Source organism: Podarcis vaucheri, assembly GCF_965113315.1.
Source record: "Podarcis vaucheri genome assembly, chromosome: 2".
In the NCBI taxonomy this organism is placed as follows: Eukaryota; Metazoa; Chordata; class Lepidosauria; order Squamata; family Lacertidae; genus Podarcis; species Podarcis vaucheri.
In genome coordinates this window covers 91,601,002-91,616,409 of record NC_138760.1, presented here as the reverse complement: position 1 = coordinate 91,616,409, position 15,408 = coordinate 91,601,002, and the positions used below count along the sequence as shown (strand labels likewise).

At 43.2% G+C, this 15,408-nt stretch overlaps 1 long non-coding RNA gene across 1 annotated transcript; it reads right to left on the bottom strand.

The window, feature by feature from the left end:
* LOC309525408 lies at positions 1-12,789 on the bottom strand. Its single transcript, XR_014216242.1, has 5 exons — positions 12,636-12,789; positions 7,535-7,592; positions 4,880-5,062; positions 2,082-2,323; positions 1-290 (listed from the first exon to the last, which is right to left on the bottom strand). It is a non-coding gene; the product is annotated as an uncharacterized lncRNA (long non-coding RNA).
* Positions 12,790-15,408: the final 2,619 nt, after the last annotated feature.

Here is a 15,408-nt window from a genome sequence, read left to right as displayed (position 1 = left end):
ATATGGAAAAATTGGGTGGAAACAGGCATATTGACTTTGGATCAACTGATAGATGAGGAAGATGAATTTTATATGTACATTGTTTTAAGAAATAAATATCATGATCAGATGCATCCCAATGGCAATTACTGCAGCTACATCTTGTAACAACAGTGTTTGGACCAGCAGCTTTCTCTCTTGTGGGCGGGGGGTGACTAAAAATCAGTCCTCCTGTTAGGGAAATATCTCCTCACTGATCCAGTGTAAGATATTCCACGTTCTCCTTCTTTAGCAGAGTTTGTCTTTTCATCCTGTGAAGTAAACACACGCACATGCACACACCAAAGCTTTAATAGTAGAAAAATGTAACATAGTAACATACTAAGAGAAATGAAACATCTTGAGGTAAGTGACAGTTATCCTTTTTTAACTGACAACTGAAGGGTGGGCCCAATTCTAGAGTACAGCATAAAAGCCCCGCCCACTAGAGGCCAGGTATTCTATTAATCAAATTTGGCTTCCATGCTTTTCCTACATTCTCAGCTTCTGAGACACAGGAGATATTAGAACAATTGGTCAAATCTTTGGAAAGAAAAAAAGCAATCATTTCCTATTTGTTATTAATTAGTAAGTTTGATACGCAAACTTTAAGAAACGACTGGAATAAAGAATTGAATGTTCTCTACTACCTAGACAGTGGAACAGTCTCTTGGCTTCCGTAGCAAAGGTATCGATGGATCTCAAACTAAGACTTACACAACAGAAAATAATATTTGGAATCTATTGGACAACTCCTTTGAATTTGTATAGAGAAGGACTGTCTAACGCAGCTCATTGTTGGAGATGAAATAAGGATAATGCCTCTTCGAAACATACATTCTTACAGTGTCCAATTCTCACTAAGTTTTGGGAGAAAGTGTTAGACTGTATAAATATGACTGTACAGAAAAACTTAAAAGAGTACTCCTATGCAAGGAAGAAACTCTGAAATAAACCTATAGCTCTACTAAGTGTAGTGTGAGTCCAGATCCTGCTAAGATTTGCAGACCTTGGAACACAGCATTCTCCTCTATGAACTCTTGGAGTTTAAGATCTGCACCAGAGATCCTTCAGGTGTCTTTTGTCAGGTGAAACCAGGCAGGTGGTGACCAAAGAGAAGACCTTGTCACTCTTTGAAGAGTGTCCTGGGAGACACCAACTCATTCAGCATTCCATAGACTTTCATAAAACGGATTTGCTCACTGATGCCTTAAATGGCTCTTAATAGTTCTTTAATTTTATTGTCTTAGCGCTATTTAATTGTATTTTATTATTTTAAAATGTGTTTTACTTCTGCTCTTAAATTTTATGACATTTTACGAGGTGGTAATTATTTCTCGTTCCTGCTACCTTTATTTGTTATTTTGGGTATGTCACTTGGTATATTATTTTTATTGACAAAACTGCTCATAAACGTTTGAAATAAAACAACTAGGGATGTCACAGAGTTTCCAGAGTTTCTCACCATTAGGGAGTTACAGCACCTGCTGGGCCTGTAGAAACAGATATGGGACAGGCATTTATATGGGAAACCCAGCCAGATGGGTGGGGTATAAATAATAAATTTTTATTATTATCAATTATTATTATTATTTATATAAATAAATGATTGTGTATACCTAAATGGTTCAATATACTGTTTCTATGATGTAATATAATACTAATTTTAAAATAGAAATATACCAAATCATGCAAATCTAATTCCAGTAACACTTTGCTAAAGTTGTGCTAGTCTACAACTTGACATCAGCTTGAAAATATTCCTTAATGGCGTGAATGCACCTATTTCATTTCCTCCAGAGAGGTTTTTCTCCCTCTCTCATAGTACTGGAAGCTGAGCTCATCCAATAAAGATGATTGATGGGAGGTTCAGGACAGAGAGAAGGAAGTACTTCTTCATACACCACATTGTTCAGGGGGTGAGGAACCTCAGAGACCTGGAGGGCTCTATTGGCCCCCAGGTCTCCTTGACTGGCCTTTGAGACTCTCCCCAGGCTATATGCCAATCACACCACCTCTCCCCAGGATATACCCCTCAATGGCCAGGATTAGGGGCCACATACCTCTCAATGCCATCTGTTGGGAAATGAGAACAGCAGAAGGGCTATTGCCTTCCTATCTTGCTTGGTTCTTTCAGAGGCCACTATGGGAAATAGGATGCTGAACTAGATAGCCCTTAGGTCTCATCCGGCAGGGCGCTTAGATTCTTAACTGTGATGGGATTATTATGATTTGATCGGTCCTATGAATCCGTTACTCATTGCTTCGGTTGCTGGTAAATGGCTGGTGTCCTATAGGCTGCTGCCTGTTAGAGTACAAAGAGGCAAGGAAGAGCACTGAGCATGTCAGATTAGCATATCAGATTGCAGAATTCAAAATTTATGCATTTGATTTTTCAAAAGTTGACTGGTGTGTGTGTGTGTGTGTGTGTGTGTGTTACACACAACGGTTAAAACACACCCCCTAAAACAAACTCAGTCAGAACTCAAATGTTCTCAGATTCAAAATATGGATTTCTTTCCTTTCTTTATTTTGACACTTTCTCATTTTAACTCTGTAATAAATTCTCTCTATGTCTCTGCATATTCATATTTGGTCACTGTATCAAGCAGATGCCCTGCTTCCTAAGATATGCTACTTGTCCTTTCATAGATTAAAAAAATGATATGCACACATTTATATGTAGAAATAACTCTTTCATTTGCTCTTTCAGAAAGTGCAGATGAACTGATGCTCATAAATACCCTATTAAGGCTGCCATCCTATGGAGAATTAGGTGCACCTAAGCCCACTAATTTCAATTAACTCTGCATAAAATTAATCTGGAAACAGGACGCAGAAGCAGGAAAAAGAAAATGCACAATTTTTGCACATGGGCAATTTTTTTGTATCGTTCCAAGTGGGAAAGACTCTCTTCTACTAGTTATTTGATGGAATAAATACAGGAGGTGTATGTTTTATTTATCTATCATATTTGCATCCAAGGTTCTTGGGTGGTACATGTGGAAATTATGCTGTTATCTTAACAGTATTTTTTTGAAGTAGGTTACAGCACAATTCAAACCAAAGAATCACTGGGGTGAGAGAGCTTGGAATAGGCAGATCTTGGGTTGTCTTGGTTCAGCTGGGGCTAGACCAGTGTAGCTATCTCAACCGGGTTATGCTGGCTCACCCAGAAGAACTTTCACTTAAGTCCAAAAGCTTGGGCATGCAGGAGGTGGGAGACTTACACCTATTCCAAACCAGTTTCAGTTCAGGCACATGACCTGGTAACTCGGGGGAATTTATGCTAGTAAAAAAGGGTGGTGTAAGTCAAATTCTGTTTCAGAGCCTTGCTTTCCTTCTGCCAGGCTCAGGTTGCCTCAGCAAGCAGTACACTGCTCCCAAATGGAGTTTGGAATAGGGTAATTTACATCACTGCAACTTAAACTGGTGTAAACATGACCAGCTTCCTTTACTTGGGAATGCTCTGCTAGGAAATGAAGTGGTTTCTGCTCCAAGGTTGCTTACAGAGCTTCATGGCATGGCTCCTCTCTCCTGCCAGTCCAGGCTGGGCATCACACTGGTTGTACTTATCAATGGACAGAAAAGGCTATACTCCTGGGCCAGGGAGCCATTAAAGGCAAAAGAGCATTTGTCCACATTAAAGAGTGGCATTCCGGTTACTCTAGCTAACAGCTTTCTGTCTTCCTTGTTCAGAGATCGTGTTGGGTGAAGCACACTTCTTTTGCCAGAGGCACACTTCACTCCTACATCTGAGATGATTTACTTTAAGGGCAACATGTGAAATGCACGATCACATTTGGATTCATTTAAAAAAAATTGGGGGGGTGGATTCCAGGAGCTCCCTATCCAGTTTGAGACTACAGCACAGGGAAGTGGGGTTGACTTTTCTCTTCAAACTGTTTTTCCGACACCCCTCCCCTCCCTAAAGCTGTTATTTCCTCAGGAGGGAAGTTGTGGAAGGCTATAACGAGCAGTTCCCCTTCTAGGGCAAACAGTAGCTCTGGAAGTATTTACCTCCACCCATTACAAAATGACACAGCAGGAGTGCCAACTTGTCCCTGCAACCATGGGTGCCTGGGGCCATGTCTCTGGCACTGAAATTTGTGGGTGCCCAGCCTCTTCATGGGGAATTTTGTGGGTGCTTGCCCAGGGAGTTGACACCTTTGTGACACAGTATGACAATTATCAATGCAAGAACCCAACCTCTATGTCTGTGTGTGTGCTTTCTCAGGTGGCGTTGTGTGCAAGTGCTGTGTGCACGCTGCTGTTCCTCACTGCTCCAACCAGCTTCAACTGTCACTCCATCACCTAAGTTTAAGGTGCTTCAGAGTAAGGCACGCAGCCTCTTCTGAGAGAAAATACTTTCTCTTCCTTTCTAAGGCCACATCCGCACTATATAGCTCTCACAGTGGTTCAGTAGTAACTCTCTTTTCACAGCTTTGCAGCTTTGTGAGGGGAATAGGGGCCTCCTAACAAATCTCAACACTCTTCCCAAACTACAGTTCCCAAGATTCATTGGAGGGAGCCATGACTGTTAAAGTGGTATAATAGTGCTTTAAATTTCTGATTCAGATGTGGCTTACAACAGGAGTGCCTGAATGATCCATTAACACCCGATGCAGCAATGGCAGCCATTCTTCGTTGTAGGGCCTTGTGCAAAATACATTTTGTGGGGCTCTCCCAGTTTAGCCATCTGCCTTTCAGTCTCTGCTTTCTTTTTATGCTTTGTGGCCCTGCTCTCACACATGCTTTTTTACATTACCTGCCATAATGCAGAAAGATTTAATTTTAAAAAAATTAAAATTAAAAAAGCTAGTAATAATGCCATATGATGCAGTTCCATACGTAAGCTTACCACTTAAATCTTACATCCAGAGACTATCCCAAACAGATGTGGATGAGAGGGAGCGCACACAAAGCAAAGCAATTCCATCTGTCACCTTGGTCCGCTCTGCTAACAGTGACATTTATATATGGTAAGCCCTTGTTTCTGGAAACATCCACAAAGTTCCACTTTGGAGAGCAATCATTCGAGAAACTGTAATAAACCAAAAGTGCACACCAGCAGTAGGAGAGCCTTTACATTACCACTCTGCTCTTAAACATAAACAACTGAAGTGCTGAGGGAGGGAGGGAGGGAGAGAGAGAGAGAGAGAACAAACAGTAGGTAGCACAGGAAAGTCTACAACTGGCATGAGGGCTCTTCATGGCAAAGCAGCCAGAAGCACTTCAAAACTCCAGGAAGTCAGGATGCATAGGACATGCAAAACCGATAACACTATGTCAGTGCATGTCTCTGGGAAATTCTGACATGGCACATATCTGTCAGAGAAAAGAGAATGCATGGCAAAATTATGGTATATGATGGTCTTGCGGATTTGGTGGGTGGTCTGGAGCCTCCATACACCACACACCTTATGGGGTCAATACTGTACTGCAGAGATTTCAACAAGAACATAATCCCTGTCCCACACACTGAAGGCCTGCTGGAAAGAAGTGAGCCCCAAACAGCTCGTATGTACAGTGACTTAACAGTTGGGAATCCTCCCGTGCTGTGGGTGCCTTGTAATTATTTCATTTATTCTTCACGGCACACGAACCCCATTCTGTCAGCGTGCCGCACAGATTGGCAGTCGTAGTTCTCGGGGCTATGGAGAATGCGCTCTGCGCGGCTGTGCCGGGGCCTCTCTGCTTTGTGGCTTCGAGGAGCGCAAGCAAGCTACAGCTGGTGTCCCCAACTGGGAGCTGTAGGCGTAAGCGTAAAACACACTGTTATGACTGGAGGTGAAGTGTAGCAGAAGATGATGATGTGGGATGGTTGAGTGGGTGTTTATTAGCTTTTTTTAACCAGTTTGGCATTTCCTTCCACTGTTGTACATTTTTAAATACTGTGCTGCCTCATTTAACTAAACGGCCCTAGGGAGAGCCAAAACATTTGGATAATCAGATGCCGAGATAGGCTAACATTGATAATGGCAGGATGTAGAGGTCACGTAGGAAATTTCAGCTATCCAGGAATTTTGGTTCTGTGAGCTACGTATAACGGAGATCCGACTCTGAAATGTTTCTTTCTGCAGTAACTCAAGAGACAAGACAAAGCTATTTCCCTCTTTAGAATTCTTTCCCCCCCCCTCCCCTGCCACCTACTTACAGTTTCTGTCACAAAAGCCATGAATTTCTAGGGAGTTGCTTTGTTCTCTGAGAGAAGGTAGCATAAAACGGGTGTGTGTGTTCTTAAATGTATTACATTTCTTGTCATCCTTGCTTTAGTTTTTTAAATGCATTTATTCGTTTATAAAAAAATATTTATAAACCATCTTTTTGGTCTTAACAAAGCCCCCCAAGGCAATGCATAAAAGTGAAGACGTTCAAGGCAACCGTTAAGAGTGAGGGAAATTGTGTTTATGGGTGTGGGTGGGTTTAAGTGGAGGAATGTGTGCAGGTGTAGCCTGACTGAGGGATGGGTGCCTTAGTAGGTGTTGAACTTGTGCAGGTATTGAAGAATAGAATCCTATCGTATGGATTTTGATGCACTATCAGTTTTATTGTTTTCCAAACAGTGTTTACTTTTGATTTGCTTGTAAACTACTTGGGTGGGGTTTTTTCCCCAATGAAAAGTTGAACATAAATAGTTGAAATACTTGAAGAAGAAATCCATTTTTAAACAATAAGCCAGATGAAGGACAGAGCGGAAAATATCTTAGAACCAGGAGGAGCAAAATCAAAGCATCGTTGAAACTATTGAAAACTATGCAGAGCCAAACATTTTTACTGCGGTTCTAAAAGTAGGCAGTGATGGAGGGCAGGACTCCTACAGACAAAGGCCTGTCCTCTGTTCCCACCAAACTCACATCCCAATGTGATGGGTCACAAATTTCCTCCTTTTTATTACACACTGTTAGGCTACAACTACACCAAACCTTCAAAGCGCTATTCTACCTCTAACAGTTATGCATGACAAAAGAATCATTGGAACTGTAGTTTGTTAAGGGTGCTGAGAGTTATTAGGAGGCTCCAAGTCCCCTCACACAGCTACACTTCTCAAAGTATTTTAACTATCAATTGTTCTACCCAAGGAACTGTGGGAATTGTAGCTCTGCATGGGAGCTCTCAGAATTTGCATGAGTAGGGACATACAATACAGAGGTGCCTTTAGGTAGGTTCTGTGCAAAATTTCAGGAGGATAGACGCAGGGTTTAGGGAGTGATGAATTTCAAAAAGTGTAATTAAAGCTTTTAAAAACAACTTACCGTATTTTTTGCTCTATAAGACTCACTTTTTCCCTCCTAAAAAGTAAGGGGAAATGTGTGTGCATCTTATGGAGTGAATGCAGGCTGCGCAGCTATCCCAGAAGCCAGAACAGCAAGAGGGATCGCTGCTTTCACTGTGCAGCGATCCCTCTTGTTGTTCTGGCTTCTGAGATTCAGAATATTTTTTTCTTGTTTTCTTCCTCCAAAAACTAGGTGCGTCTTATGGTCTGGTGCGTCTTATGGAGCCAAAAATACGGTACTTTGTTTTCTGCTCAGTCTGTACTGAAGTCAAAGTCTTTCTACATCCTCCCCAAAGCACTGTGATTTGAAACAAAAGGGCAATCTTAATGAAGTAATTCTGTCCGTCAGAGCTGTCCATCAAAGAACTACATTCCTCTTCAGGATTCCCCTTTCCTCTCTGCCTGGAAATTTCTATTTATGGAGAATTTGGGGATGTTGCAAAAATGTATAAACAGTGGTAGTGATTGGGGGGGACAGGTACCAAAGTCCTCCCAAGTGCTAAAGCAGCTTCAAAGCCTTGGAGCTAGCCTGCTTCACCTTGGACCACTTCTGATTCTAAAATAGTCTGAATATCTCCAGGCAGATATCCTGACCTTGTTGCTGTTCCTTTATGTAAGGCTAATGCACAGTATGCTATTAACAGTTAAGACTTTTGCATTTACATTTACTAGGGGCCTTACTTCAGAAGCTCTGTTATTCATCTTGCTTTCCGCCGTGACGAAATAATGTAATTTACGTAATTGTCAGAGCTGCTCCAGATCCTAGCTCACAGAGGATCACGCTAGCCAGCGGTCACTTTGTAAAAGTCTTTATTGAGTTACAGTTTCCATTCTCAAGCGGCTGCGTGCAGCTCTACGTCTTAAGGGTTAGACCGGCGAAGCTCCGTCTGAGTCTCCGCCCCCTGTACACCAGCTAAGTACCCTAGCCTTACTCCACCTTTTCCGCCTGACCGTTCTTCTCTGGGTCCCTCTCCCCCCCCCCGTGGTCTCTTCCTTTCGGGACGCTTCTGACGCTGACCCCCCGGACCCTTCTGTCTCCTTGCGCCGGGCTTTAGGACCTGGCTCCCTTTCCGGGCTGCTTACTGCGCCACCTTCCTGTGTATTTGAACTTGGCGCGCGCGCCCAACCTTCCACTTGCCGCCTGACCGTTTCCTCGCTCCCCGATGGAGGTGTGGCCACTCCTGACTCATGTCCTCCCTCCTGCTGCGAGCTGCCAGAACTCGGTACCTGGCGCCCTTCCTCCCCACTGCGTTCTGCTGGTGATGCTGGCCCCGATTTCCAACTGCTGCTCTCTGAGCCCCCTCTGGACCCTTCTTCCTGGGGTGTCCCCCTAAGCTCCCCCCTTGCTCTGGCCACTGGCGCTCCTTCCTGTGAATCTTCTGATTCACTGGAAAGACTCGGAGATCTCGGGTCATCGTCATCACTCATCTTTTCTTCGGCCTCCTCCCCCTCGCTCTCTGTTTCCTCCCTTGCCCTCGCCTCTGCTCCTGAACCCCTGACAGTAATCTATTTCAAAATTTACACCAATGTCATACCTTAGGTCATTATGTGATTCCGCCCCATTCATTTCCATGCAAGGCCAATGCAAGGCAAATGGAGGCAAACATAATTAGTTGTGTATCATTTGAACACTAGAAGCAACAAACGCCAGTTGTATTCACTGGACTGATTTCCATTTCGGAGATGGGACAAACAAGGGAACACCAGCAATTTCCACTCCTGTTTCTGTTCTCATAGTAATTTTCCAACATTCCTAATATTTACACATATTTACCAATTAGTCACTTATAGTTTTGTTCTTAACTTGTTGAGAATTGCCTCTGAAATTTAACTTCAATGTGAGTCTCTTGAGCTCATACCCCAAATAAATGGATTCTCAGTCACATTACATATGCGCCACAAATCACAGCATTATAATTCAGGACATATCCAGAGAAGAGCTTCTGGTGTTCTGAGTTTGGCTTCTTTTAGGGCCCAAGATAAGCCCAGGAATTAATTAGCCACCACCTCCCTTGCTTCCTGCTTTTACTTTTGATTTGTGTCTTCTGCCACTGTTCTCTATGCCTACAATGGCCTCCTCGTCTTTATCCCTTAGGATACCGCCTTTAAAATCTTCCTTCTTGAGTTTCACTCACTTTTTTTTTTACTTTGCTGTAGCCATACCTGTCAGCACAGTTAACCATGATGTAGTTAACCCATTCATCTCTGTTCCTTTTTCAAATCCTTTCTTCCACCTCCACATTACACATCTATAATAAAAGGGAAGCAAACATGTGTGCAAGTACACTGATTTCACCTATTGATATATTTTTCAACAGTGTGTTCAAGACAACATATGACTGAACAAGAATAAAACTGTAAAACCTCATGGTAGAACAAGTGAGAAATGCTGAAAACACGGGGGGGGGCAATACAAAGTGTGCAAAAAGCAACATTGCAGCAGTTAAAACCAATTAAAAACCATCTGCCAAGATTTCAAAATATGTACACAAAAAAGTTGTTAGGCAGGAGAAAAGGCCACCTGAAAAAAGTATCTTTAATTCTTGGTGAAATAGCAAGGGAAGGAGCCAAAGAGATGTCTCTGGGAAAGGAATCCCATAGCATGGGTGCTGCCACTGACAAATTTCAGTAAAAGAGGTGACAAAAGAAAGGTGCATCAATCGGTATTTCTAGATAGGAAGGAATATATGGTAGAACATGAGTTCTGCATATGCTTCAAGAGTCCACTAGTTGGTTCTGCCACATTCACGTGTCTGAAAGATCAACTCCATCCCTACTGGCTTTCTTGGGTGTTAAGATCTGCAGAGGGGCTCTCTTGGTATTCCACCACCATCACAAATGTGGGGAACAATGGCTCAGAAAAGGGCTTTCTCTGTGGCAGCTGTTAAACCGTGCACTCCCCCCACCCACCCACCCAGTTGCATCTTGCACCTTCCTTGTACAGTTTTCACCACATGCTGGTCTTTGACAGTCAGGGCCGTCTTACCCATAGGCACTAGGGGTGCAGGGCACCCGGGTGCCGGGCACTCAGGGGCGCCAGTCCAAGAGTCTGGGGCTGAGAGTCGTGTCTGGGGAAGTGCCCGCCCATTGGTTGGAGCGCCACGGCAGGCGGCTCTGCTGCGGGCGGCTCTGTTCGGGGGTGTCCGAGCCAGCGAGGTGCTGAGGTGGCCGGCCAGCTCCGCCCTCCTGTGCGCCTGGGATTGGCCAACTTGGGGGCGCTCCGGGTGGATCTTTGCACCCCGGCACCGCATATGCTTAAGACAGCCCTGTTGACAGTTAATGTCTTTTATTTTGTGGGACCCCCTTCTTTTGGTAAAATTCATACTGTTCTGTTCCATTTTGAATGTTTCATAATTGCTAACACCTTTATCGGTTCTTCCAGTTGCCTATTTTATGATTGTAATCCACCTTGGGACATTATGGTGAAGGGCAGGTCAGAAATCTTATAAAGAAACAAGTATTGTTTAATAAATTGCTTTTATCTCCCATAATGTGTGAAGAACCCTCTGATAACAATCATGCAAGGAGCAGAGACCATGATTAGTAGGAATGTAAGAAACTGTATTAGACTGAGTCAGACCTTTGATGCATCTAACATGGTGTTGCCTATACTCAGGGCCGGCCCATCCATGAGGCCAGGTGAGGCAGCTGCCTCAGGTGGCAGGATCCACCAGGACAGCAGATCCCAATGTCAAACTTTCTTTCCCCCTTGTTCCTGATGTGGTTCTTTCCTCACCCCGTGGGGAAGGGGTCACCATGTTGGGGTCCATCTCAGATGCCAATATGCCTTTGGCTGGCCCAGCCTAAACTGACTGGCAGTGGCTCTCCAGAGTTCTTCTTCTGTCATGCCTGGAGATGCCAGAATTTGAAACTGAAGCCTGTTGCCTGCAAAGGATGTCCTCTGCCACTGAGTTATAGCCCTCTTCTGCTTCCATGTTTTATTCAGCTGCATGCATTTTTTATTATTATTAAATGTTAAATACTTGTAGTAAGTAGGAGTAGCAGCAGTTTGTAACTTTGGGGGCCACTTGAGAAGATATCCTTTGTGCTAATTTCACTCCTAAAGGTGGCCTGTAGAACTGTTTTAAATAAGCAGAAATAAATTAATTTATTAAACTATTTCAAAACTGCCCTTCATGGAATGTCACCCTCACATGGCAGTGTGTAAGAGAATAACAGCAAAATATAATGCCATATAAAAGCACAGATTAAAACCACACTGCACCCTTTTCAAAAAAAGCAGTATCAATTAATCAAAACTTAAAGGTAAAGGTACCCCTGCCCGTATGGGCCAGTCGTGTCCGACTCTAGGGTTGTGCGCTCATCTCACTTAAGAGGCCGGGAGCCAGCGCTGTCCGAAGACACTTCCGGGTCACGTGGCCAGCGTGACGAAGCTGCTCTGGTGAGCCAGCACCAGCGCAGCACACGGAAACGCCGTTTACCTTCCCGCTATAAAGCGGTACCTATTTATCTACTTGCACTTAGGGGTACTTTCGAACTGCTAGGTGGGCAGGAGCTGGGACCGAAAGACGGGAGCTCACCCCGCCGCGGGGATTCGAACCGCTGACCATACGATCGGCAAGTCCTAGGCACTGAGGTTTTACCCACAGTGCCACCTGTGTCCCTAATCAAAACTTAGGTGTTAATAAAAATCACATTTAAATACTTTTCCTAGAAGCTAGATAGGAATGTATGTTTCTTTAGGGTATGGGTCATTGTGTTCTCAGGACAGGGCTCAAACTCCCCACAAATCAGGGCCCTTTTCAGCTAGAACTTGCAGAAAATCAGTTCCGGCACCTCTCAGATGGGTTCTGTCACCTCTCATGGGGTCACCATTGCCATTCTAAGAGAACAAGGGAGGTGTTCATGGTGAGTTCTGGCACCTCTTTTTCTAGAAAAACAGCACTGCCACCCATCATTATCAAAATGGCTCCACCTTCTTAGAGTGTCATCTGTAAATAATATGCCAGACATGTTTCTTCTTTCCCAAGCAGGATGGGACGTAACTTATTTCCTAATTACAAAGGAATATAGGATAAAAAAGAAATTATGACTGCCAGATGGTGAATTGCTGCTTAGCAGGAACAAGCAAGGAGAGGACTCAGTCAATCACCGGGTAAGTGATAAGGCAGCACAGTGAACTACCAAAGAAAAAGGAAGCTCATTACACCAGACACTAAATTATTCTTATAGAGACTTCTACTTCTTTCCCTGCTTCTATTTTTTATTCTAAGCCATAAAGCAAGCAATTCCACCAAGGCCCTCTTTTAAATGATTAACATTTTCATTTTAACTTTTGTTTTTGATTGTATTCCAGCCATTAATCTGACTTGTGTCTTACCCTGCCCTTCTCCTCTTCCCTTCTTTTAAACAGGCTTCATTCATCTCAGTGTGCTTTGCGAGCCACGGTAGTCTGTTCTGAAGGTGTGGAGCAACACTGGGTTGCTATGGCAATGTGGGCTTACCACAGAGCAAGGCCATAGCTGGATTCCACCGTAAGCAGGACTTGGTGGGAAGCTGAGCCATCTAAGGGGGCTTTGTTCAGAGAGAGGCGCTTCTCTGAAGATTATTCCGAAATGGCATCAGTGTGACCTCTAAGCAACAGAGTTCATGAAACAACTTCAAATGAGCACGCTAAAAAGGTGTGCCTGGAATTATTGGGAGCCTTACCTCTTGTGTGTAACATGATGCTTTCTCACCTTGGATACAATATCTAGTGCTCAAAGAAGAGACAAAACTAGGTCATTAAAGGAAAAAGGGGGGGGAACTCTGGCAAGAGCTAATGAATATTTTCAGAGTTGGCCTGAGGAGTTATGTGTCTAACTAGTTTCACGGTAGGGATCAAGGCTAAAACCCTAAATGTAACTGCCCCCAAAATCTGGGAACAGAGTTCATGAAACAACTTCAAATGAGCACGCTAAAAAGGTGTGCCTGGAATTATTGGGAGCCTTACCTCTTGTGTGTAACATGATGCTTTCTCTTGTGTGTAACATGATGCTTTCTCACCTTGGATACAATATCTAGTGCTCAAAGAAGAGACAAAACTAGGTCATTAAAGGAAAAAGGGGGGGGAACTCTGGCAAGAGCTAATGAATATTTTCAGAGTTGGCCTGAGGAGTTATGTGTCTAACTAGTTTCACGGTAGGGATCAAGGCTAAAACCCTAAATGTAACTGCCCCCAAAATCTGGGAAATTGTATTTTCTCCAGCCTCTGATGTCCTAATGACTGGACCTCAGAAACGGATGGTTTGTTGTCCCTACAGTGCCTCTGTTCTTGTTTGCTCTGGCAGATCCCCCTGGCAATTTTTATTGATTACATTTATTATATCCCACCTTTCTTCCAAGAAGCCCATAACATTGTTATTCCCCTCCAAATCATATCCTCATAACAAGCCTGTGTGGCAGGTTAGGCTGAGAGACAGCACCTGGCCCAAGGTCACCCAGTGAATTTCACTCTTGATTGGACATTGAACTCTGGTCTCCCAGGTCTCAGTTATGGCTTCCTGAAAAGAATCCTGGGAAGCTGTAGTTTGTTGATGGTCTCCCAACAACTCTCCACTCCCCTAACAAACTACAGTTCTCAGAATCTTTGTGGGAAGCCATAGCTCTTAAAGTGGAATGGGATTGTTTTAAATAAATGTATAGTGCAGTTGTGAACTAGTCTGTAAAAAGGGCAACTGGCTTGTTCATTTGTAGTCCCGTTGGGGGGAAATGGCTTAAGGAGCCCCCCTCCCCACCCCCATCCCGTTTGACTCTGGCAAGTAAAGTTGGTTTAGATCCACATAAACCTTTACCTGGTTGGTTCTGTGCTACTTGGATAAAATTCCCTAGGAGGTGGAAAGTGTGGCTGTGGCTCAGCCCTGATTTAATAAGACACACCCAGACTGGATGTGAGAAGATTGGTGGGTCCAACTAAGCTTGACGTATAGCAGGAGTTCCAAGTTCACTCAGATCAATTTTTGATAACACTCAATTGTTACACTAAATACAGCTGTGGTTGCACTAATGATACAGTCAGAGCTTGATATGCTTTCCTGGGAAGTGAAAGGACAGTCTATTTTCCAAACTAGCTTCAGACCATTGTCCTGAGCTGCAAAGCAATACATCTCCATTTGGGTGCAACGGAGCAAAATGGTTCTTCATAAGTAGGAACCAATTATTCATAGCTGTGGGAACCAATTATTCACAGCTGTAAGACTCTGGGGGATATATTTGGGGAAGCTTCACTTTCTTTTATCTTTATAGGAGCTGATGTTTCTTGAAAATGCTTTGTGCAGGGAGCAAAAGCAAGAATATGGCAAGGGGTTTCTTAATTAGAAACCAAATAATGGTATATAACTTAGGATATGAAGCTAATACAGCATTTTTTTGTTTTTGCTTTCCAAGTCAAACCAACATTTTAATAAGAAAGATTCAAGTCAATGGGTCAATGGGCATAAATTATTTTATTGAAGCTGGAGCACTTTAGGTTTTAACGGCAAGGGAGAGCAAGTTAATTGCAGCATATCACAAGTATGGATACTTTACTATCAATAAAAAACAAATCTTGTGCTTGAAGTGAAAACAAATTAAAATTAATTAATCAGTGGAAAACACTTCATTTGATCAGGGAAAAACAACTGAAAATATTAAATCTGTGTGGACATACAGGATAATCAAATCAATACACACACTCTTGTATTGGCTTGGTGCCATAGGCTATGTTGTAGACATACACGTGAATCCAATTAAATTCCTATTAGCTGCCAAGTGGTAGTATTATTAAGTTGAATCCACTCCTGAAGAAGAACCATGCCATTTCTTGAATTTAAATCCTATTTTGTGCAAGGGGAATAACCACTTCATGCTTTTGGTATCACTTGAGGCAGGTTTCCTTAGAGTAGCATTTTGTCTTCCTCAAGCCAAACCCATCATGCAGGATTCACATCCACTTCTTGAATTTCGTAGAATTATAGAATTGTAGAGTTGGAACGGACCACAAGAGTCATCTAGTACTACACCCTGCATGCAGGAATCCTTTGTCCAACTTCGGGCTAAACCTATGGCCCTGAGATTAAGAGTCTCATGCTCTATTCACTGAGCTAGCCATGCATTTAGAGTGTGCGTCTCCCCCT